The 25,292-nt window shown below is 39.6% G+C and overlaps 1 protein-coding gene and 1 non-coding gene across 11 annotated transcripts in view; both read left to right on the top strand.

The window, feature by feature from the left end:
• Positions 1-25,292, top strand: part of Celf1 (CUGBP Elav-like family member 1) — a 76,878-nt gene that overhangs the window by 1,719 nt on the left and 49,867 nt on the right. The window lies entirely within an intron of this gene.
• Positions 8,108-8,215, top strand: LOC117704874 (U6 spliceosomal RNA). Its single transcript, XR_004606382.1, has one exon. It is a non-coding gene; the product is annotated as a U6 spliceosomal RNA (small nuclear RNA).

Genomic DNA, 25,292 nt, shown 5'->3' on the forward strand with positions numbered 1-25,292 from the left:
CAAGTACTTTTAAAATGTCTCCCACCAAAGGTTTGCTTGCTTTGCCTTTTAAAAAAAAATTCACAACACTATCGTGAGCAATGATGCAGATTTAAAATGTGATGGAATGGGAAGGCTCTGGGCTTGAAGTTAAAAAGTCTGCATTATTTTCAAATCTTTTTGCAGTCAGTTTCTAGTTGGTCAAGTCATTCTCTCATTATGATCCTTATTTTAATCTTCACAATCCTCTAGGAATCGGTATCCATTTCACATGGCATTAGTTCCCTAGAATGTACCTGTGGGCTGATGGGCAGATAGTGCAGATTCATTATAAAACATACAGGTAATTCAAATGGAAAGAAATTTTACCTTTCAGAGATTATTGTTAAAATGGTGGCGGGGATGTACAACTTTACCCTGTCCCTCCCAAGACAGAGTCTTCTATGAAGTCCTGGCTGGCCTACCTTCCAAGTGCTGGGATTATGGTGTACACCACCACATCTTTCCAACTTTGTATTTCCAGCTTTCTTTTGTTGGTGTGTGTTGGTCTTTTGTGTTGTTGGGAATGGAGTTCTTGGCCTCCCACAGTTGACAGGCATGCTGTTTTCCACTGAGCTTTTTCCCTAGTCCACATCTTTTTCTTTTTTCCTAGGAGTAGGATCTTCATTTTCTGCAGCTCAGGCTGACCTTGGAATTCACTGCAATTCTGCCTCAGTTTCCCAAGTGCTAGATTACTCTGGTATATGTCACCATGCTGTCCTGTACATGGTGGAGAAACATTTATTATTTACTAGAGTTGGCTTATCCTAATCAGTTTGGTCCTATGGCTCCCTTCCCCCACCTTGAATTCCTGACCTCTTTCATTTTCCTTCTTTCATTGCTTCTGTCTCCCAAGTTATAGAAAAACAAGTATCATTACACCTGGCTGTGATGTAGATTTAATAGTAAGTGGAAGGCTTGGTTTGTTTTACTAACCACATTTTATTCTTAAGTATATGGTGTTTTGTCAGCTTGTTTGTATGCATAACACATGTGTACTCCGCAGGGGACTCAGAAGAGAATGCTGGGACCCTCAGGAGTTGGAGTTAGAGAAATTGTTGTGAGCCACCACACAGGAGATGTGATTCAAACTCGGAACCTCTGAGCCATCTCTCTAGCTCCCAGCCACACTTTAAATAATTTTAAGTAATAATCTGTATTTAATACTTTCTGCTCATATGAGATAGGCCAGTAGATACTCCATCCAGCATAGCAGCAGAAGATTCCCTCATTTAACCATGTGGGTCAGAAGAAAGAGTAAGAAAGGAAATTAACAGAGACCTAACATTTATTGTGTATATGTCTATTGTGTGATTTTTTTTTTTTTTAAATAAAGATTGGGGCTCTGTTAACAAATGTAGAGTGTGGGTACCAAATTTGGTACCCCCTACTTTTTACTGCACTGTAATCTTTAACTTTGTTTTGCTGGGAGGTTGGACCTATTAAGGAAGTAGGTTGTTAGAAGGTAGGAGTAGTGGATGCCTTGGGGGAAAAACAGCTGTCACTTAGAGGAAGCAAGAGCACAGTCTCCTCTGCCTAGGGATTTTGGTCTTCCCAACAAATAGCTCTCTACCCCATGCCTCCCTCAGACAGGGAGGGTTTCTCTGTGTGTAGCCCTAGTTGTACTTAAACCCAGAGAGATCCACTTGCCTCTGCCTCCAGAATGCTGGGATCAAAAGTGTGTACTACTACCATCCAGCTAGCTCTGCACTCAGTAAACCAGCAAGTAAAGGATTTGATTAACTTCTTTCATTTGCCTTGTAAAAAAGTGCTTTTTTAAAAAATACAATTCACACACCATATAACTTATCCATTTAAGGTATATAAGTCAGAGTCCGTGGTTTTAAATTTAGAACTACTGTTTTTTGTTGTTGTTTTGACAGCAGCCTGGCTATATAGCTCTGGCCAGCCTCAAACTTACTATGTAGAACTCTGGCCTGTCTTCCAAGTACTGGTACTAATAGAAATGTGTCACATGACTGGCCCGTTTTTGTTTTTATTTCTTTTGCCTACAGTTCATTGTCCCATATTCTAAATGCTTGAGTCCAGAGGTCCAGAGGTGCTCTGAGGTTTAAGGTGTTTGTTTGTATTTTTCTGAGACAATGTCTGACTATGTAGCTCAAACCAGATATGTAGACCAGGCTGCCTCAAACTCAGAAATCTACCTGCCTCTGCCAAGTGTTAGGATTAAAGGCATGTGTGTACTGAATGATGACCAACTGGGATTTAGTTAAAAAAGATTTTTGGGGATGGGGTTATTTATATGTACATAATGAGGTGTCTTGAAGTACCAACATGAGCTCTATGTAACTATCCTGTATACTTTCTACATGTAGACTGGGGTGCCCAGCATATATTACTCAGAAGTAGGCTAGCCAGCTCATGTGGTAACTGTGCCTGAAAAACCCTCATGCTAGTTCGGTAGCAGTTATACTACTAGTTTCTTTTTCTTTTTTCTTTTTCTTTCTTTCTTTTTTTGGTTTTTCAAGACAGGGTTTCTCTGTGTAGACTTGGCTGTCCTGGAACTCACTCTGTAGACCAGGCTGGCCTCGAACTCAGAAATCCACCTGCCTCTGCCTCCCAAGTGCTGGGATTAAAGGCGTGCACCACCACTGCCTGGCCACTAGTTTATTTTTAAATTAAATTCATTATTACTTTTGAATTGGGCCTCACTATGTAGCCTTGGCTGGCCTAGGACTCAAGTAGATCAGGCTGGTGCCTGTCTCTGCTTCCTGAGTACTGGGATTAAAGACATGTACCATCTGGCTATTTTAATTGTCCATTCTTGTGTGTTTGTGGAGGGGGGAGGTGATATGGATATGAATATGTATGCCACTTGTGTGCAAAGTGCCCACAGAAGCCAGAAGAGAGCATTGGATCCTTCTAGAGCTAGAATTACAGGTTGTTGTGAGCTATCTGATATGGGTGAGAGAACTGAACTACATCCTGACAGAGCATGAAATGGTTTTAATCAATCACCAAATTGTGTATCCCAGGCTAGTTTTAAATCTGCTATAAATATGAGGATGTCTTTGGAAGTCTGAGTCCCTACCTTCTACCTTCCTTAAGGCTATGGTTTCATTACATCAGGTTTTTGTGGTACTGGGGATTAACCCATACTCAGAGCTTTGTGTTTATAAATCAAGTACTCTGCCAACTGAGCTTCCTTTAAAGCCCACTTTTACGACATTTTATAATCCTATCAGCAGTGATAAGCATTCCAGGTTTTTTGTGCTTTACAGCACTTGTTTCTGTAATTTTGTTTAAAATATATTTATTTGTACATTTGTCTCTATGTATGGGTATGTGCTTGCTATGGTACAATGTGGAAAAGAAGCCAGAAGACAATTTTTTTTGTTTTTGTTTTTTTTTTTTTTTTGTTTTGTTTTTCGAGACAGGGTTTCTCTGTGTAGCCCTCGCTGTCCTGGAGCTTTCTGTAGACCAGGCTGGCCTTGAACTCAGAAATCAGCCTGCCTCTGCCTCCCAAGTGCTGGGATTAAAGGCGTGTGCTGCCACTGCCCGGTTTAGAAGACAGTTTTTGAGATTTGGTTTTCTCTTACCGTATGACTCTTGGGGAGGGGGTTGGTTCTTTTCTCTTATCAAGAGGGTCCTGGAACTCAGGCCATCAGTCTTGGCAGCAGGCATCTTTACCTGCTGAGCCATCTTGCTAAACCTTATAGCCACACTATTTTGATTTTATAATTTATATTTATTTATGTGTATGAGTGTGTATCTGTGTATATCACATCTGTGTATGCCCCCATGCAGACTAGAAGAGGTGCTGGGTGCCCAAAAGCTGGAATTACAGGTGATGGTTGTCTGCTGTCCCATATGGGTAGCTTTGGAACCAGATTTGGGCTTGGGTCCTTTGGAAGAAAGAGCACAGCAAACATCCTTAACTGCTAAGCCACATCTTCAGCACCCTATGGTCTTTTTGTGTTTAATTGAAATTTAGTTTTATATGTGTGTGTTTGCCTGTATGCATGTATGCATGTATATATATGCATCATATATGTGTCTGGTGTCATTGTAGTCAGAAGAGGTAGTCAGATCCTCTGGAACTGGAGTTACAGTGGTTGTAAGCTGCCACATGGTTACTAGGAACTGAACCCAGGTCCTCTAGAAGAACAGAAAAGTGCTTTTAACTGCTGATCCACCTCTCCTGTCCCTATTTTGTGTGTGATGTTGCTGTGTAGCCTAGACTGGTCTCTGTTGTAGTCTGCCTCATTACCTCCTGTTTAGTTTTGTTTTGATTTCAAGACAGTCTTTTGTATCCCAGGCTGGCTTTAACTTGTAGGGGCAGGGATGCCTGAACTTCTGATTTACTTGTCTCCGCTTCTCAAGACCTGGTGGTAGCAGATGTGTACCTTACTATATAGATATAGACAGATCTAGATATATGATATATATAGATATGCATTTCTGGAGATTGAGCCCAGATTAATGCCCCCCCCCCCCCAAGCACCTACTTTACATTTTGTTTTGTTTCTTGATACAGAATTTTTGTCCCAGGCTGTCCTCAAATACTATTTGTAGCTGAGGATGACCTTAAATTATTTGTGTATTTATTTATTTTTTGAGACAAGATCTCTCTGGGTATTCTTGGTGGTCCTGGATTCTCATGTAGACCAGGCTGGCCTTGAACTCACAGAGATTCTCCTTTTGCCTCCCAAGTGCTGGGATCAAAGGTTGTGCCACTGTGCCTGGGTGTCCTCCTGCTTCTTACTTTAAAAAAAAAAAATGAGAGTCCAGGTGTGCTATTATGTTTAGTTCAACTGCCCTTTGCTCCCCCCCCCCCCCCCTTAGACCAAATCTTACTTTGTAGTTGGCTGGTCTGGAATTCATCATGTCACCTAGATTGGCCTTTTGAATCTTCTATCTTATTCTCTTTCCCAAGTTGGAATCTTGGAGCCCACCATGCCTGATTTTCTGAGTTGAATTTCTAACAGGTTCCAGAGTTGGTTGCTGTTGATTTACCCACTCTTTTGGTTGATATGTCTTGTCACACAGAAACAGCCAACAAGCAAGTAAAATAAAAACAAGAAAAGTTGGTAAAAATCTGAGACTTTCTGTAATTGAGGGCCGACTTTTTTTTTTTTTTTTAAAGACTATTTATTTTATGTGAGTACACTGTTACTGTCTTCAGACACACCAGAAGCAGGCTTCCTATCCCATTACAGATGGTTGTGAGCCACCATGTGGTTGCTGGGAATTGACCTTGGGACCTCTGGAAGAGCAGTCAGTGCTCTTAACCTCTGAGCCATCTCTCCAGCCCCAACTTTTTTTTTTTTCTTAATTGTAGAATCCTTAATGTGGAAACTTAATGGTTTGAAAAAATGAGACACAGCTGGAGACGAAAGTTGTGATAGCCTGGCTTAGATAGACTTAACAATAGAAAGTTTAACTTAACAAATAGACTTAACAAATAGAAAGTTGTGATAGACTTAACAAATTGTTATCACCATTGTGACCTTTGTTTTCTGACTTTAAAAATAACTGGAATTGGAGAGATGGCTTGGGCTAAGAGCACTTGCTGTTCTTCCAGTGGACCCAGTTTCAGTTCCCAGTACCCATGTGTTAGCTCACAACTGTTTGTAACTCCAGTTCCAAGGGATCTGACACTCTTGGTCTTCATAGGTCAGCACACGTGTATGTAGAGGCAGCACACACATCCTTAAAGATAACACTCTGGACTTCATGCCAGAAGTAACTTAATGACTTGAGCAGTGTTGATAATTTCCTCTGTTACAGTACTGTACTGTTTTTCTAAATGTTTTTATTTTTTGAGAATTTTATATAATATATGTCTTAAGGTTATTGTTGCTGTGGTGAAATACCACTAAAAGCAACTTGGGGAGAAAAGGGTTTTTTGGCTTATTCTTCCACGTTGTAGTTGGAAATCAGGACAGGAATTCAGACAGAGCAGGATCCTGGAGGTAGGAACTGATGCTGAGGCCATGAGGGCGTGATGCTTACTACTGGCTTCCTCATGGCTTGCTTAGCCTGGTTTCTTATAGAACCCAGGACCACCAGCCCAGGAGAGGCAACATCCACAATGAGCTGGGCTCTCTCCCATCAATCACAAATGAAGAAGGCTTACAGGCTTGCCTGCAGACCCCCTTATGGAGGCATTTTGTTAATTGAGGTTCCCTCCTCTCAGATGACGTTAGCTATGTCTAGTTGAAATAAAACTACCCAGAATAATGTATTTTGAATATATTCTTTTCCCTTCTCCATCCAGTGCTATTCTTATCTCATGGATAAGTAATGCAGTTCAACTAAGTAAAATAAGCCATACAGCATAAAGTGCCTAGCAGTGTTGCACACGAACAGTAGCTAAGTGTTCTTTTCATGTCCTCTTTTGAGTATATTTTGATTTGCATAATCCTGTGCCTGTGGTATGGGGTAAGATTCTTTAAGCCCAATTCATGCATTTAAAATGTTTACTAAATAAGGTGTTCTTTCCTCAGAATTATTTGTTTGTGTATATGTATGTGGACATATTTGTGATGTCATAATATGGAGGCCAGAGGACAATTTGCAGGAGTCAGTTCTCTCCTTCCATGTAGGCTCCAGGGATTTAACTGTAGTCAGACTTGGTGGCAAGCATCTGTTGAATGATCCTATGGGTCCCCTGTGGAATTTTTAATGTATAGTTCCTGGTGAAATATCTGATAATAGTTTCTAGATCCATCCTTACTATTTCATATTTAAATCTGTTGATAGGAAGTCTCTGTGTTCCCAGAAAATATAAAAATACAGTTGAATATATTGAATTTGTAGCAAGGTACTAAGGGTTTCTTACTAGTTTAGTGGTAAGAGTTAAGAGTTGGGTTGGCTGGTGATGGTGCACACCTTTAATCCCAGTACTTAGGAGGCAGAGGCAGGTGGATCTCTAAGTTTGAGGCCAGCCTCGTCTGACCTACAGAGCTAGCTAGTTCTAGGACAGCCAAGAAACTCTCTCAAAAAAAAAAATGTGAATGACTAGTAGAGTAATGTATATATAATGTGTATGAAAGAATCCTTTTTTTGTTTGTTTGGATTTTGCCTGGGATTTGAATCTAGGCAAGCTTACACATTCTTAGGCAAGTGCTTTACTACTGAGCTATCTCCCTAGCCTTAAAGATTGTTTTCTTGATGAGATCTTTACATTTATCTAATATTATTCTTTTATCTTTCTCCTAAAGCTGGCTGTTAAAATTCCTTAAATGACATTTTCTTTCTCCTTTTTTCTTTCTTTTCTTTTCTCGTTTAAAATGAAATGATCTATTTTATTCATGTGTATATCTGTCTGTGTCTGTCAGTATTAGCAGGGGCCAGAGAGGGCATTGGGTCTATTGAAGCTGGAGTTACAGGCAGTTCTGAACTGGCTCACTGGGTGTTGGAATTTCAACTAGCAGGCTCTGGAAGAGCAACCAGTGCTCTCAACTGCTGAGCCCATTTCTCCAGTCCCTTGCTTTTGAGACAGTCTCTTTAGCCTAAGTCCAATTTTGTATATAGCCAATGATGAATTTGAACTCTTGATCTTCATGTCTCTGCTTTTCAAATGTTGGCATATACACTTGACACCCTTTTCCTGGCCTTTTTGTTTTGTTTTGTTTTTGTTTTTTCAAGACAGGGTTTCTCTGTTAGTCTTGGCTGTCCTGGAACTCACACTGTAGACCAGGCTGGCCTTGAACTCAGAAATCTGCCTGCCTCTGCCTCCCAAGTGCTGGGATTAAAGGCGTGCGCCACCACTGCCCCTTTTCCTGGCTTTTTAAAAACTTTATTTTGTGTGTGTTTACATGTGTTTGTATGTGTACCATGTTTTGAACAAGGAGATCAGAGGGTAACTTGTGGTAGTTGGTTTTTTTTCTTCCATCTTTACATTAATTTTGGGAGTCAATTTTAGCTCACTAGACTTGTATAGTGGCAGCCAGTTCTCCTATTTTTTAAAAACTTGGGTGGGTTATAGTGGTGCAGCCTTTAATTCTAGTACTTGGGAGGCAGAGACAGGCAGATCTTGAGTTTGAGGCTAGCCTGGTTTACAAAATAAGTTCCAGAATAGCCAGGGCTTCATAGTGAGACCCTGTCTTGAAAAACAAAACAAGCGCTCACTTACGGCAGCACATACACTAACATTGGAACGATGCAGAGAAGATTAGCATGGCCCCTGTGCAAGGATGACACGAAAATTCGTGAAGTATTCCATATTTTTTTTTTCTGCCTAAGATGAAAGCCACCAGGTCTCTGCTTCCTGTTTGGTTGTCCTTCCTGCAGCCATGCTCCTCTCTCATGACTTTGAAGGACTGTAATATCTACACCTCTAAGTCCCGAATAAACATTTACTTCTGTTAGAAAAACAAACAAAAAAACCCAAAAAACAAAAAATACCTTCCCAAAACAAACAAACACACACCCTTTATTTATTTTAGGAAGCTGAGGCAGATGTGTCTCGCTAGCAGGCTATTATATAGCAAGATTGGCTCAAAAACATTATCACCAACTGCCCCCCCCCCCCCAATAAAACAAAAACTTGACTCATAAGCTAGAGAATGAATATTACATTTTTTTTTCTAGGCAAAAGGATAAATAGGTGGTATTTTTTCTTCTCATTAAGCATGATTTCCCCATGCAGCCTGGTCTGGTCCAGGATGCCCTTGAACTTTGAAGCCCTGTGCCTTAGCCTACCAAAGGTCGGTTGTTACAGACTACTTCTATTCTTGGAAGTTTTCTTACTTGTATACAGAGGGCTTGAATTTCATAGAAACTTTTTGTTTCAAAAAGCGAGAAAGGCTGGGCAGTGGTGGTGCACGCCTTTAATCCCAGCACTTGGGAGGCAGAGGCAGGCAGGTTTCTGAGTTTGAGGCCAGCCTGGTCTACAGAGTGAGTTCCAGGACAGCCTGGGCTACATAGAGAAACCCTGTCTCAAAAAACAAAAACCAAAACCAAAACCCAAAAAGAAAAAAAAGAAAAAGAAAAAGCGAGAAAGCCTAGTAAAAGGACATGATATAAATATATTTCATTTCATGATTTAAAGCATTTTAACTTTAAATTTAAATGTAAAGTATTGTGCCTCAATTCTGTGTGATATCAAATCAAGGACTTTGTACCTAGCAAATGTTGAAGAGGAGTCTAGTTTAGTGGTTATTGAAATTGGAGGTATTATAATTGATTAGAATATGCTTCTTTGATATGTGTTCAGTCTACTCACTAATTTGTGCCAGTGATATTCATCTCTAATAAAATGAAGTTGACTAATTTTTCTTCCCCAGTTTTGCTTGTTTTGTTTTTGAGAGGTTGTCTCTATGTAGTTCTGGCTGACTTACTGGCCTGCAACTAGCCATATATTCTAGGTTTCCTTAAACTCAGAGATTGCCTGCTCTGCCTCAGGAGTTCTGCGATTAAAGGTGTGCACCAACACTCCAAGCACAGCCAAGCACAGCTTTTAGAGCTGTTAAGTTTGAGTGGTTGGGTCTGTCTGTCTGTCTGTCTGTCTTTTTTTTTTTTATTGATTCTTGATGCACCCCAGTCCAACTCATCTGACATCCCCTTGAGTCTGTCCTCTGCCCTTACAACCTGCCCACCCAAAAGAAAATAAAAATAAACAAACAAACAAAAAAACAAAGCATAGAAAACATCTCGTCGTGGAAGCTGTATGTCATAGTATGTCCCATAGTATACCCCTCTGTCCACACATCTCTGCTTACCAAGTGTTGGAGTAAAGGCATGTGCAACCACTGGGCTGGAACAGATCATTTATTGTAGAGGCTTTTCCCAGTTTCTTTGTGATTGCATCTTTTGTGTGGGGGGATATATTCTTTTCCACTAATCTCCTGCCCCCACACACTGCAGTCACCTAGCTCAGTGTTTCTTTCCTGGGTGAATTCTGTCTGTCTTGGTGCTGCTGCTGCTGACTTCTGTGTTTGGTTGGAGTGGGCTATTACTATGGAGAAACCCTGTGCTGTTTATTAGCCATTTGCCTTACTCTGCCATCTGAGCAAGAGACTTGTAGGCACTAAGGAGCCGAAGGATAACATGGTAGTGGTGACTACTTGAAATTTATAACCATTTGATGTTGTTAGCTAGCTGATGATTTCTTCTTGATGACTCTATACTGGTTATGAAAATAGAGTCATTTAAAGCTGTATGAGAGGCTTTCTTCAAAGATATTTCGCTAGGAGCTATTTATTTGTTAGGTTCTTCTCTCTCTCTCTCTCTCTCTCTCTCTCTCTCTCTCTCTCTCTCTCTCTCTCTCTCTGTCTCTCTTTTGTGGTAGTGAGGGAGAAACTAGGGTCTTGGCCATATGGTAGACAAGTTTCTATAGTGTTTAGTTAATATCCCAGACCCTCCCTTGTGTTGGAACAGGACCTTACTGAATTTCCCAGGCTGGCCTTGATCCTCTTCTTCCTCAGTCCTCTGGAGTAGCTAGGATTTCAAACTTGGGCCATCAAGCCTTGCTAAGTCCCTATTTCTTAGGTAGTAAGAGAAGCAAGCATTACATTTTGTTTGTTTTTCGAAACAGGGTTCTTCTGTGTAGCCCTGGCTGGCCTGGAACTTGCTCTGTAGGCCAGCCTAGCTTTGAACTCTGCCTTTGCCTCCTGAGTGCTTGGGATTAAAGAGGACCTCCACCGGCCTGCCAGCATTGCATTTTGTATTTAGCAGTATTCTTCAGCTTCTCTCTGCTCCTAATTCAATTCATATTTGCCTTAAAACATTTTAAAAGAAGGATTTAAAAATTCATTTTTTTATGCAAGGCATGGTGCCACATACCTTTAATATCAGTATTTGGTATACCAAGGGAGATGAGTTCAAGGCCAGCCTAGTTTACATAGCAAGTTGCAGACAAGCCAGAGTTACATGGTGAGACCCTTTCTCAAAAAACAAAACAATAACAGTAATAATTTATTGCATGTGCTCAGTACTCCATTGTCTGGTAGAACAGTACTTTATGTTTGAAACAGTTCAGTGCTAAGGACTAGGAAGAGGAGAAAATATTGAGATTCTCTGACTTTAAGTTACTGGCTTGTGAAGACAGAGTACATAAAAGCCCCAAACAACTTTTTGAAAATAATGTGAGCAACTTTTTTTTTTTTTTTTGACTAGAATTTGTGGCATAAAAGTGAGTCTCTATAATCTTGAAACATACCAACTTTAAGTCAGAAGACAATCAAGATTTTGACTGTTTTCTGTAGTGTGAAGAAAAAGAAAACTTGACATACATGTTCTTTTCTTTTTCTCAGCCAAGATAAGATTTTTTTTAAGGGAAATATAAACCATTAGTAAAAATGAAAAAGGACTTCTTACATTTTATAAACTGAATCTCCTTTTTGTTTCTAAATTGTATGCTATTAAACTGATGTAGCAAAACTGTCCTTTAAGCTTGTCTTCCCTTTTCAAGTTTCTGAGAAATCATGAGATGACACTTTATTATATATTCATTGTTTTTATTGTATGCTGTTCATTTTTAATAGCTCCTGGACATATCTTCAAGGGCAATTAAAAAAAAAAAACCAGCTTACAGACACCTCTTTACTAAACTAATTTGGGTTATAGATAGAGTTGGGAAACTAGAAACAGAGCCTATAAAACCAACTACAGCAGAATTTAGGTGAGTAAATTACCCCAACTTGATTCTGAACTGCTTCCTTGATGCCTAATTCCTGCCTTTTAGCTGACATAATTTCCTTTGAACCATTTTTTTTCTCTTTTAGCTGTAAATTTGAGATTGTTGTTTTACTTTATAAGATAAAAGGTTTTTGTTTTGCTAACATTTATATTTAGACTCTAAAATTACTACTATTTGAGATCAATGATGGGCTTTTATGGACACAGGATATTTCTTGAGCTTTTCAAGATACCTTTCTAGCTTTCATGTCTTTGTAGCTTTGATATTAAAGATTGTTGCTATGAAATCAGGTGCTATTTTAAATTATTGTTGTAGTTTTGAGACAGGATCACATTGTGTAGCCTTGGGTGACCTGAAAGCTCATAAAGATTCACCTGCCTTTGCTTCCCAAGTGCCACGATTAAAAGAGTGTCATCACATCTTGCTGCTATTTTTTAAAAACTTAATGTTCGTTTATCTGGTGTAATTTCTGTGGAATAAGAGACATCCATAGAAAAACTTTAGTGTTCCAGAAAGCTTGCAAATTAGCAGAATGTTTGCTGTAGAATTCTGACCACTTTATTTTTTCTGATTAAATTACATCCACAGAGCAGGTGTTTTTGTTTGTTTGTTTGTTCTTGGTTTTGTTTGTTTTTTTGTTTGTTTGTTTTGTTTTTCGAGACAGGGTTTCTCTGTGTAGTCCTGGCTGTCCTGAAACTCACTCTGTAGACCAGGCTGGCCTTGAATTCAGAAATCCACCTACCTCTGCCTCCCAAGTTCTGGGATTAAAGGCGTGTGCCACCACTGCCCGGCTATAGAGCAGGTTAATAATCTTCTGTTTTCTTTTTTGTGTTTTAGTTTGGTTTGGTTTTTGTTTTTTTCCGGTGTCTCTATGTAACAGAACCCTGGCTGTTCCAGACTCAATTTGTAGACCAGGCTGGCCTTAAACTCACAGAGATCTTCCTGCTTCTGCCTTCTGAGTGATGTAATTAAAGGTGTGTGCCACCATGTCTGACTGGCCTGTTTTCTTTTTTTAAATCATATATATATATATATATATATATATATATATATATATATATATATATGGGTGTTTTGCCTATATATATGACTTTGCACCTCGTGCATGCCTGGTGATGTGTGTGTGTGTGTGTTTTGCCTACATATATGACTTTGCACCTCATGCAGGCCTGGTGTCTTCAGAGGCTAGAAGAGGGCATTGGATCCTCTAGAAACTAGAGTTAATAGATTCTTGTTCGTTAATATGTTGGTGCTGGAAATTAAACCCATGTACTCTGGAAGAACAGCTAGTGCTTTTAGCTGCTGAGCCATTTTTTCAACCCTGGAGCTCAGTGGTTGAGAATGTTTGATGTTCTTGCATTGACCCAAATTCAGTTCCTAGCACTCACAGGGTGGTTCAGACCTCAGTAACTCCAGTTCTGGGGGGGTGGGGGGGGTCCTATGCTGCCTTTTGAACTTTGCAGACACCAGAGGTCTGCAGACAACATCAGCATGAATGTTGTGGACATACCTGCATGTAGGCGATATACTCATGAATTAATAAGTATAAATAATAAATGAGTGAATAGTTTGGGGATGTAACTCTGTAATAGAATGTGTACCTACCTATAGGTTCAATTCCCAGTATGACAAAAACTAAAACAAGAACCCCAAAAAGGTGGGTCTTCTGGGAGCTAAATGACATTATACATTGGTTGAGAAGAGGTAGTTATCTCATGTAATACAAACCTCAAATACTGGGATGATGTGCACCACCAGTATCTGATAGGCTGAAATGTTTCTAAAAATTATGTAAGGAAGCTAAAGGTTCTTGAAGTTGGGAGAACTTTAAACTTTTGTTGTTGTTATTTATTTTGAGTCAGGGTTTCTCTGTAGCTTTGGCTGTCCTGAACTCATTTTGTAGACCAGGATGGCCTCAAAGTCAAAGGTCCACGTGTCTCTGCCTCTTAGAATGCTGGATGTGTGTCACCACCGCTCAGCTGAACTTTAAGCTCTTACTTATAATGCCAGCACTTACATAACAGACACTGTGTGGAAGGAAATGGAAGCATCAGCTGTTGGAATATGTCGGTTTAGTTTCATTGCAGTTTTGGAGGGAGATTTGGGGGGATTAAGTTAGGGTCTTGCGATATAGCCTTGGTCAGCCTCCAGGCGGAAGTAATTCCAAATCAGCCATTTATTGCTAGAATTATATTACTGCTGTGTGATACCATAACCTGTTTGTTTTTATGAACAGAGAAGGATTGAGTCTTTGAAGAAAGAGCTAATGATCATTTTAAGTATTTACCCAGAATTGTATGCTGTGAAGTAGTACTTCTTAAAAGCAGTGTTTTAAAGAAAAGTAGATCAGCATTCTGAATTTTGAGATCAAGAACATCAAAAAATGCTTTCACAAAAGAAAAAAGCCTGCTGGAGCCACCCCCAGGAATCCTAGTGAGTCTCCATGGCAACAACCTCCTTGCTTACAACTTGTCACTGTGTAGCTGTCACTGGGGTTCAAAGAAAAGCCAGTATCAAGAACTGTGTGGCATTAACTACTGATAAAAAGCTGTTTGCACATTTTGCAATGTACCAGAAATAGAAAAGAAAGTTTAAGGTTTTAATTTCTTTGTTCTGTTAACTAGAAGCTTTAAAAAAAAAAGCTGCCTAATTATGGTAAGGTGCATCAGTGGGAAGTGGGTGGGTGACAGAGGAGGTTAGAAATCTTAAGAGAATTTTCTTTTCTTTCAGTTTGCAACTGAGGAGAATGAAATGCTGTACTTAAGCTCACACAGAAGCTCACACAGAGGCAGAGGCAGAGGCAGAGGCAGAGGCAGAGGCAGAGGCAGAGGCAGAGGCAGAAGCAGGATTTTAGCCCAGGCCTTTAACATTCTCTTCTTTCTGTTCTGTGCTTTCTGTAAGTAATAGAAATTACTTTTTGGTTTTTTGAGACAGGGTTTCTCTGTATAGCCCTGGCTGTCCTGGAACTCACTCTGTAGACCAGGCTGGCCTTAAACTCTGAAATCCACCTGCTTCTGCCTCCCAAATCCTGGGACTAAAGGCGTGCGCTGCCACTGCCTGGCTAGAAATTACATTTCTAGTGCTTATTTTAAGCATGCACCTGTAGACACACATGCATAATGGTTGTCAGTGTGGAGGTCAGAGGACAAGTTGAGGACAACCATGTGGGTTCTGTGTTAGGTTGTCAGGCTTAGTTGCAAGGGCATTTACCCACAGCCATCTTGTTGGGCTTGCTGCTGGAGTGCTAAGAGAAATCACTTTCTTTGGATTTTCCATTTAAAGCTAGATGCTTGTTTTGTTTTTTGTTTCTCTCTATAGTTAACAGTAATTCTCTCTCTTTTTAAATTAGGGTAGTTCATCTCTACTTAAGTCATGGTTGTCAGTCATGAGAAGACAGGTAATTCTGTAAAGGAATTATGTCATGCCTAAACTCTAGTACTTTGAAAAGATAATACCATATTTGGAATAAGTCTATCCTTTAATAAGTAGGAAGGAATATGTGATAATAAATGCTATATTAAGCTTAATGTACTTTTTAAAATAGTTAATATGATGAGATGACTATGAGCTAAAGAGCTCCACTCCCTAAAAAAAGCCTTCGGTGTTTTGTTTTTTTTTTTTTCTTGAGCCAGTTTCATGTTGTCTAGTCGGTCTTCAAGCTTAACTGTGTAGTGGATATGGGCCTTAATTCCTTTTCCTGCTGTCCTACTCTCCAAAATTATGGGTTTACATTATCTATCCTGACTCCTTCACACTCCTGCCTCATCTTTCTCACAATGTACTTATCTCTCTAGTCTGGAGTTTCCTGTGTAGACCTACCTGCCTCTGCCTCCTGAGTGCTGGGATTTATGTGTATGCCACCACACCTGGATGTGAAATATATTTAAAGCAGAATCAGAAACCAAACAGGCAAATTGTTCTGTGTTTTTGTGGTCTGCTTGGGTGTTTTCATCTTTGTTTAAAGTGTGGGTACATTTAGACTGGATATGCTGTTATATGCCTGAAATTCTAGTATATGGCAGGCTGAGGCAGGAGGATAAGGAACTGGAGGCCAGCTCCAGCTACATAGAAAGTTTGAAGTCAGTCTGACATGTGAAAGCCCCCTAAGGAATACAAAAATATAACTAAAGTAGGCACATTTATTTATTTATTTATTTATTCATTCATTCATTCTTGGTTTTTTGAGACAGAGTTTCTCTGTGTAGACTTGGCTGTCCTGGAACTCACTCTGTAGACCAGGCTGGCCTCGAACTCAGAAATCTACCTGCATCTGCCTCCCAAGTGCTGGAATTAAAAGCGTGCGCCAACACTGCCCAGCCAGTACATTTATTTTAACAAAAAACAAAACAAACAAACAAACAAAAAAGGTTTAAGGACAAGTTAAATCAGGTAATTATTACTTAGAATTGTATACTGAGGAAGGGTCTTTAGGTCCAGTTTTGATTGTCACATCATTGATTATGCAAGTCATCTCCTACCCAGATCAGTGAGTGTTTCAACTTTAATTCATGCTTCTTGTTTAAAGCTGCTTGGAAAGGTATAGTAGGTAACTATTCAAGGTTATTTATATCTTTTACTTGAAGCAAGCACAGAAGTGTTTTTTTGTTGTTGTCGTTGTTATAGAAACCAAAGTGAAAATGCAGTCTTGCTGTCTTCAATAGAACAGTGTGCTGTCATTAAAATGTATCGCGGCTAGGAATGTATCCAGAGGTTATGGCATTTATCTAGCATGCAGAGGTCCTGGGTTGGACCACTAGTACTATTAAAAAAAAGAAAGAAAGAAAGGAAGGAAGGAAGGAAGGAAGGAAGGAAGGAAGGAAGGGTGATCATTTATTATTCAAGAATCTTGTTTATGTATCCCAGGCTAGCCTCTAATCTAGGATGCTCCTCTCTCTGTCTCTTGAGTACTGACTAGGGTTATAGGTGTGTGTCAATAAACCCAGCTCTGAAGTTTTATGGATCTCTTTGATCCAGACCTTCATCTTCTAACTTTGGGTCACTGATACAGTCACTCTGCAGCTCAGATAAGCCTCAGACTTTTAAGAGCCTCTTGCTTCTGCCGATGTCTTCTCAGTTTTGTCTTTGTTATTGTTTATTGTTACTGTTTTTTGAGATAGGGTGTCTTGTAACCCAAGATAGCTTGATGCTTGTTCTGTAACTGGAGCAGACCTTGAACTCCCGATTTCCAGGTTTTCCTCTCCCAAGTGTTGAATTTATACATAAGTGCCACCACTCTTGGCATTTTAAATTTTTAAGATTTTGGATATTGAACACAGCACTAGTCTTATATTCAAGGTAATTGGATACTTTAGTTGTTAAATGCAGTTGTGAATCTTAAAACATAGCCTTCTCCTAAAGTGATTCTTTCCCTGACTCTAAAATATCATTAGTCTTATTTGACCAATGAATTTTCTTTTGGACACAAGATCTCCCAAGTAAGCTGGACTGGAACCATCTACCTCTTTTTATTACATATATTTATTTGTATGGGTGAGTAAGTGTGTGAGTGCCAATGGAGACAGAGGACAACTTGAAAGAGACAGTTTTGTCCATCCACTATGTCATAACTTGGGATCTTATTCAGGTCATTGGGCTTTGTGGCAGGGCTTCCCCTCCCCTCTTTTATCTGCCAAACCTTCTCACCAGCTCTGTTTTTTTTTGTTGTTGTTGTTCTGTTTTTGCTATTTGAGACAGAGACTTGCCATGTATTCATGGGTAACACTTAGTAGGTTAGAGTGGCCTCTTAATTTGTTATCTTCCTGTCTTTGTCATCTGAATGGATGCTGAGATTATAGATGATTACAGGTTTGTGCCCCGACACCTACCTCTCCTTGAGTTCTTTTTGGGTAGGTAGATGGATTAGGTATTATGACTTTATTGATTTCTTAGTTAACTAGGATGTGTTTGTTATCTCTTAACTCTACTTCTGTAGTCTAAGTAGTTCTCCAGTGTTGGTAGGACACTTGGCCTCATGTATGTTAGGCAAGTGCTCTACCACTGGGCTTCAGCCCAAGCTGTTCTTTGTTCTTTCTTCCTTTTTTCTCCTCTTTCTTCTTCCTCTTCCTTTTCTAGGATTGACTTATTTACTTGATGTGTGTGAATGTTTGTTTTGCTTATATGTAAGTGTGTGTGTCATGTGTGTGTGGCACCTGTGGATGTCAGAAGAGGGTGCTGGACTCCCTGGAACTGGATGGAGTTTATTGGACTCACAGAGGTTGTTAGTCAGTACTGGGAATGGAACCCTGATCTTCTGAAAGAGCAGCCAGTGCTCTTAACTTCAGGCCATTTCTCCTGTCCTCACCAGCTGTTCTTAAAGCTTGATCCTCCTAATCCCACACATCTATTCTTTCTTTTTAACTCTGGAGTTTGCTACCTTTCCTCTTTCCTTTCTTTTTTCTGTACTGGGGATTGAGTGTACACTTTGGTGTTCTACTACCAGGGCCTGCTGATACTGCGTTTGAATTCTAAACAGCCATGTGCTATGAGCTTCTAGAAGGAAAACACTGCTTTCTTTACCATATAGTCAGCCATATTTGCTATATTGTCTGGTCTTGGCTGTGCCTTCTTTTAATTGAACCCACACTAAAGAGCATCCTAAAAGGTATCTTGACGCCTCCTCCCTAGTAGTCTTGACTTGAAGCCTCCATTTACCGGTTGATTCACAGTGGGAGAGAGCCACATTTGAAGTTTATTTTTCTGATAATGTGAATTTTCTTATCTTTCATTTCTGTGCTTTTTTATATTTTTTGTACGTCTTGCTTGAGCTTGCACCTTCTGCATAGTTGGCTGTTATGTCATCTTTGGGACTACAAAATGAAAGTTAGAAGATTTTAAAGTTCTTAGAATAATGCCGCCCACATTGCACATATGTCATATTTTGAAGTTACTAGCTAAGCCTCCAGATATGTGCTTTATATACAGTATGTTATAAGCATACTGACTTAGGTTGCCATGAGAATCCAAAAATGTTAAGGCTTAAATCACTAAGTACTTTTTTTGTTTTAGACAAAGGCTGGTGGTGTGTGTGTGTGTGTGTGTGTGTGTGTGTGTGTGTGTGTTGGGTCTGGTCCATCCATTGTCCTGTTTGTCCCCATCGTTGTTAATGTGCCATGTCCATCAGGTCTTCCATCCACCCACCCCCCAAGTTCTCAGTATATAGTTCTAGTTGGCCTGGAACTCAACTTATGTAAACCAAACTTGCCTCTTACAGAGATCCACCTGCCTCTGCCTTCCAAATGCTGAGATGCATGTGTCACCATGACCAGCTTTGGTTTTGATTTGGTTTGATTTTGACAGTTTCTCTTTATTACGTAGCTCTGGCTGTCCTGGAATTTGCTGTCTAAACCAGGCTGGCTCCAAGTTCACAGAGCTTTACCTGTCTCTGCATCCTGAATGCTGGGAATAAAGGCCTGTGCCACTATGCCTGGCCTTGTTTTTGGCTTTAAGTATCCTTCCCCACACCCCTAAATGCGGGATCTCAAAGAGCTCAGGTAGGCCTCAAATTCAGTGTCTAGATAAGGCTGACTTTGAGCTCCTGCTTTTCCTGCCTCTGTTTCTCGAGTGCTGAGATAAGGTATGCATATACACAGCTAATAGTGTTCACTAATTGAAGGATAGAACACTTTTTGTGTTCATAGCTTGCTTTCCTTGCTCATAACTCCTTTTTTAGTTTTACCCCTCCCCCACTGTATTGCCTTGTGTGTTACTTATTTTGTCTTGAGACAAAGTTTTATTGTACTGTAGCCTGTGCTAGTCTTTAACTCAGCAATCTTCCTTGCCTTCTGAGAGACAGGCATGGGTCACCATTGCCAGTTGACTTTTTTTTTTTTTTTTGCTTCAAGGCAAGAATAGAATAGACAGGGGTGACCTCAAGCTTGCAGCTGCCTTGCCTTTACCACCAGTCTGTTGGGATTATAGGGTGTGCCCATCTTGCCCAAGCTCCATCGCAGGTTCTGAAATCTGGTTTTAAGTCTCTCCTGACACCCTTTTCCCCATTGGTGTGTTATGTAAGTAATTTTGTGCATAATATGAGGGAGCTTTTAGAATATTTGAAATAATCTATTAGTTACAAGTCTGTGGGCCTTCAGCATAGAACTCTGATATGGTCTTATCCTATGAGGAAATAGGTCCAGAGAGAAGAAATGACTTGCTAAGTCAGTGTGCTATAGAGGCTTATGGCCGTTTTGATTTTGAGATTATGTTTTAATTATCCTTGCTGTATGTAATTATGGACTTTTGTGTTTAGTTTTGCTTAATTGCTTACACCTAGCAAAGTATGTAGTGATTAAAGCTGCATTACATAAAATACAGCATATCCACCATAAGCTACTGTAAGTAACCAAAGCTGTTAAAACCAAGCTGTCCAGATTCTTAAAGAGTAAATACACAAGACATTGTACATCATTAAGAGATCTCAATCAGTGACTCGAGCACTTGGACTTGGCATGCCTGTTCTATGGTATTTTTCTTTCAAATAGTTGCTACAGGTTTTCTGTTTGTTTGTTTGTTTGTTTGTTTGTTTCTTTTTTGGTATGTCAAGTAGCAAGGACAAGACTTTGCATTGGGATTAGTAATTCAAGTTTGCTGTTGTTTCATCTCATTAAGTTATCAATGAAAAAGAAAAGTTCAAAGTTCTAAAAGCTTAATTTGCAAATAAGAAAAGTAAATATTTATGTTGAACTTATATGTCTTAATTTGACATTTTCTTTGTAAATTTTAGGGAGAAGTTTGGCAGGGGGAGATGGCTACTTCGGATTTTTATGATAGCCTCATCACACATTTACCTGTGTTGGGAGGCTAATACTCTTCTCAGTAGCTCCTTTGCTGGTAGGATACTATAGTAGTGTTTGCTGACCAAGAACTAGCAAATCATCAGTAGTTCTAGGCCTGTTTGTGTGCTTCCAGGTTGGCCTTCTAACTTGGTACAGCTGTGGATGACCTTGAACTCCAGCTCATCCTGCCTCGATTAGTTTGTTCTTAGTTTGTTTTTTGCTTTGTTTAAAACGGTGGTTTGAAATTTATTCAAAAGACTAATTAGTAATCTTGGAAGTGGAAGAATATTTTCCTGAATGTCGTAGGTGAGAAATATTTGAGTGAATGCTGAATTAACTGTCGTGTGTGTGTGTGTGTGTGTGTGTGTGTGTGTGTGTACGTGTGTGTGTGTGTGTGTGTGTGTGTGTGTACGTGTGTGTGTGTGTGTGTGTGTGTGTGTGTGTACGTGGATGTGTGGGTGTGTGGATGTGGTGGGGACTGCTGAGTGTTAGGATTACAGACATGCCCAGATTTATTATTCTTTCCTTAGAATGTTTTTCTCTAAAGTAGGCAGGAACTGTTAAATAATAGGATATTAATCTCATAAAGTTGCATAAAACATTTTAGAGACCAAAAAAACATCCAGGAACAGAGGAACTATTCCAAAACGGCATTTCCCCATGTTGAAGACACTGTAGGTGAAGTTAGTGAAAGTGTGTAGGTGGGCTCCATGGAATAAACTGTAAGCCTGCCTTTGCTCTCCTCTTCCTTTTAAAGATTTATTTATTTTATGTATGAGTACTCTATCTGCATGTACACCTGCATGCCAGAAGAGGGCACTAGATCCCATTATAGATGGTGTTGAGCCACCCTGCTGGGAATTGAACTCAGGAGCTCTGGAAGAGCAGCCAGTACTCTTAATCACAGAGCCATCTCCCAGCCACTACAAGTTTTTTTTTTGTTGTTTTGTTTTGTTTTGTTTGTTTGTTTGTTTGTTTTGAGACAGTGTTTCTCTGTGATGCCCTGGCTGTCCTGGGATTCACTCTGGAATCCCAATCCCAATCAGGGTGGCCTCAAACTCAGAGATTCACCTGCCTCTGCCTCCTCAGTGCCCCACTGCCTAGCTGTTCTCTTCTTTTAATGTGGGTAACATTGTTTCTCCTGCTTTGGCTCTCGTCAAATATTGTCAGCCGGTACTATCTTGAATATTGATTGATCTTATCCTGGAGCTACACAGGAAGTGTTAGAGGTCGTCAGTGTGAGTATAGTTTGAATTTGTATTATAACATCTATATGAAACACTACACTCTGAATACCTGCTTAATTACCTACATCATTTTCTATCTTTGAAGAATTTACTGTAGTCAGAAATTGAGTATTCATGTATTTCACAGTGAGGTAAATCTTAATTGCTTTATAAAAACAATTTTGGGAACAGATATTGGGCTTGAGAAATGTATTTAAATAATTTGTATCAACTAGAACAAAAGTATCAGACCATCCCCAACAATTTGAAAGTTAGGGTGACCAAAGAGTAATGCAGGTTAGATTGCTCATTTAAATGTGGGAGGTAGCCTGTTTTGTGCATCACATCTCAGGATTTAAATAAGTTGAGCCTCATAGCTGTTCCAGCAAGAATCTGACCTAGTAAAGTTTTTTTTTTTTTTTTTTTTTCAGTCTTTTCAGTTCCTGAGGCTGAAGATCTTAGTATAGTGACTAATTATTGGGGGCACTCCTTGACTGAGCTAAAACCTCGCAAACCTTTCTTTAAGCCTGTGTGCTTCTGTTTTTTATATGGTATGTGTGAACAGAGTGCATGTGTGAGAGATAATTGCCCTTTCACTAATGGCCCCCTTTCAGTAACCATGTATGGGTAAAGCTGCTCAGTTCCCTGCTCCTCCCTCTCAGAGTGCAGAGCAGAGGGTGCTCTGCGGAAGCTGCTGCTCCACTTTGCAGCTTTCTATATTTGTACAGCAACAGCAGGAGCAGCCCACTAGCTAGGCGGTGCAGCTATCCTGTGCACCCACACTGCTTCAGACCTGCTCAGGATTCAGCCAGGGCTTGAAGTTTGTGTTCTTAACGTGCGTCCATCTGTCTGTCTGTGTACATTTCTGTGGAGGACTAAGGTTTTCAAGTAAAAGAGGTGACTTACTTGTCTTTTTTGGTTTAATTTGTTTAGGTTTGTCAGTTACAAATTATAGAAAATTGAGAATTTCGGGACTGGGTGGAGAAAAGATCTGTAGTCAACTAATAGTATCTTGAGTAAATGCCAGGCTGGTGGATTTACTGTCAGGAGGTTTCTGACGCCTTAGAAACATGGCTCACTGAAGAAGTGCTTTGTGATCACAAAGATCAGCTCTTAGGAGTGGGACTGAACACATTTTCTGATGTAAATTTTGAGTATAAAAAACTGAGAAACTAGCTCCAAAAGATTTTGTGTGCATCTCTTTGGAGTGGGTACAGTAGGGCTATTAATTTGCCTTTTGCTAAGAAGAGCTGTGGAGAGTGTCTGGCTATTTTTGGTTTCCCAGCAGCCTATGCTGTTGTCTGGATTCATAGTACTTTGCAAAGTTTTGCCTAACAGGCCTTGTAATGTTTTGTGCTATCATACCTATTTAGGGAGTAGAGGGAAATGATCGATAGCTTTCAGAACGTTTTCCAAGCTACTAAGGTTGATACTGTTTTAAAAGAAGACTTTTGTTGGCTTGCTCTGAGATTATTTTAATCAGGTAACTCCAGTCTTGATCACTCCATCTAAATAAAGAGAAGCTCTTTGTTTTACTGGTTCCTTTTACTTCCTTCCCCCACATCATCCCTGTGAGTCACAGGCTGTAGAGCTGGGAATAGAACTTGTCAGCTGAGTGGGGACAAGACAATTTGCTGTACATGTTTATAACTATGGTTTATTCGAAGATGAAAAGACTTTAAATGCTGGATATATGGCTTTACTGAGGTGACTTCTATCTGCACCTGGGTTGGTATAGATGCAGAATTATGTGGCTATTCACTGATGTGTATTTTCTGTCTTTGAAGACTAAGTCTGGTGGGGACTCTGGGTCCTATATACCCCAGAACATTCTAAAAGTATTGACTATAACAACATGCCAACTTAATCTTCCTCTTGGCAGGTCTTTGTGTTCATCTCATTTCTACTGTTTTCTCATTGATATCATGAACTATTAGGCAGGGACTCTTGTTAAAAGATCAAAATCAGTGACAGCTCTTTTTTGTTGTTGTTTGAGACAGGGTCTTACAACTTAAATAACCCTGCCTGTCCTGGAATTCACCGTGTAAGACCCTGTTGACCTACAACTCACAACTTGTTTTTACAGCTCAGCCTCAGCAGCTGATACCATGGTTAGCACATTTATGTTACAGTCTTTTCTTTGTTTTTAGTCTTTTAACATTTTTATAATTTTTCTTCCTTTATTATTGTTCTTGGTAATGGTGGTGGTTTTGTTTTGTTTTTTTGTTTTTTTTTTTTTTTTTTTTTTTGTTTTTTTTTTTTTGAGACAAAGTTTCTCTCTGTAGCTCCGACTGTCCTGGACTGGTCTTGAACTTAGAGATCTGCCACCTCCCAGGTTGCTGGGAATTAAAAGCATGTACCACTATGGCCAGTTCCTGGCCTTATTTATCTGTATCCATTTTGAAAGCTTCCACAAACTTATTTGATATAATGAAGAGGGTAAATAAATTTTAAGGAAGAAGAGAAAGCAGGCTGGAGAGATAGCTCAGTGATGTAGAGAACTGGCTGTTTTCCTAGAGCATCTGGGTTCAAATTCCATGCATCCATGTGGCAGCTCAAAACCACCTGTAAGTCTAGTTCCAGAGAATCTGATAACCTTTTCTGACCTCCATGAGCACCAGTCATATACCAGTCATATACATGGTGAACATACTTACTTGTAGGCAAAACACTTGTGAAATTAAAAAAAAAATTATTATATATTTTTTTAAAAGAATTACACTTAAGACCAGTGGTCCAATATTGACTAATGAGAACCACTGTATACCTGTTGGATGCTAACAGACACAGTTGGGGCTGATGTATTAGCCAAGCATTGCCACCTTATAAGTTTTCCCCTCCCTCTTTTAATGAGAAATATTACCACTGAATTTATTGACCTCACCTCTTATTTTTAATTTTATAGTGTTGGATATTTTGTCTGCCTGTATGTCTGCATCACGTGAATGTAGTGCCTGGGGAGGCCAGAAAACATATTCAGCCCCTTGGAACTGGAATTACATAGATTTGTTGTGAGCTGCCATGCGGGTGCTAGAAAATGAGCCCAGATCCTCTGGTAGAGCAGCTAATGCTTGTAACTGTTGAGCCATTTCTCAAATCTTAGCACTACTGGCTTTTCATGTTGATTTTTGTATCCTGTTAACTTTCCTAAGTGTATACCAGATCCAAGAGTACTCTGATGGATCTTTAGGGTCTGTTAAGTATAGGATCATATCCCTTACAAATAGAGGTACTTTACTTCTTATTTGTATCTTTTCTTTCTAATCATGTAACCATTTTGCAGAGATACAATCATCTGGCTAAAGATTAAAGCTTTCTGGTACTTGCCTTCTACTGGCACCAAATTTAACATCTAGAAGAATAACAGTAGCAAATACTTATTTGACTATTTTCTGTGATTTACATGTTATACATTCAAGTTCTAACAAACATACTATAAAGTACATACTGTTTTTGTAACTATTTTTCATATATGAAAATACATAAAGATGTTTAACAATTTCACAAAGCTAACTAGGAGTGTAGCTCAGTTGGTAGAGTGCTTAGCTGGCATTCAGAAAGCCCTGGGACTGCTCAGCACCTATCAGCTGAGCGTGACGCTGAATACCTGTACTTCAGGCACCTTGGTAGACATAGACGGGTCAGTGGTGCAGTGAGTTAAAGGTCAGC

The sequence above is a fragment of the Arvicanthis niloticus genome, chromosome 2, assembly GCF_011762505.2.
Source record: "Arvicanthis niloticus isolate mArvNil1 chromosome 2, mArvNil1.pat.X, whole genome shotgun sequence".
Taxonomy (NCBI): domain Eukaryota; kingdom Metazoa; phylum Chordata; class Mammalia; order Rodentia; family Muridae; genus Arvicanthis; species Arvicanthis niloticus.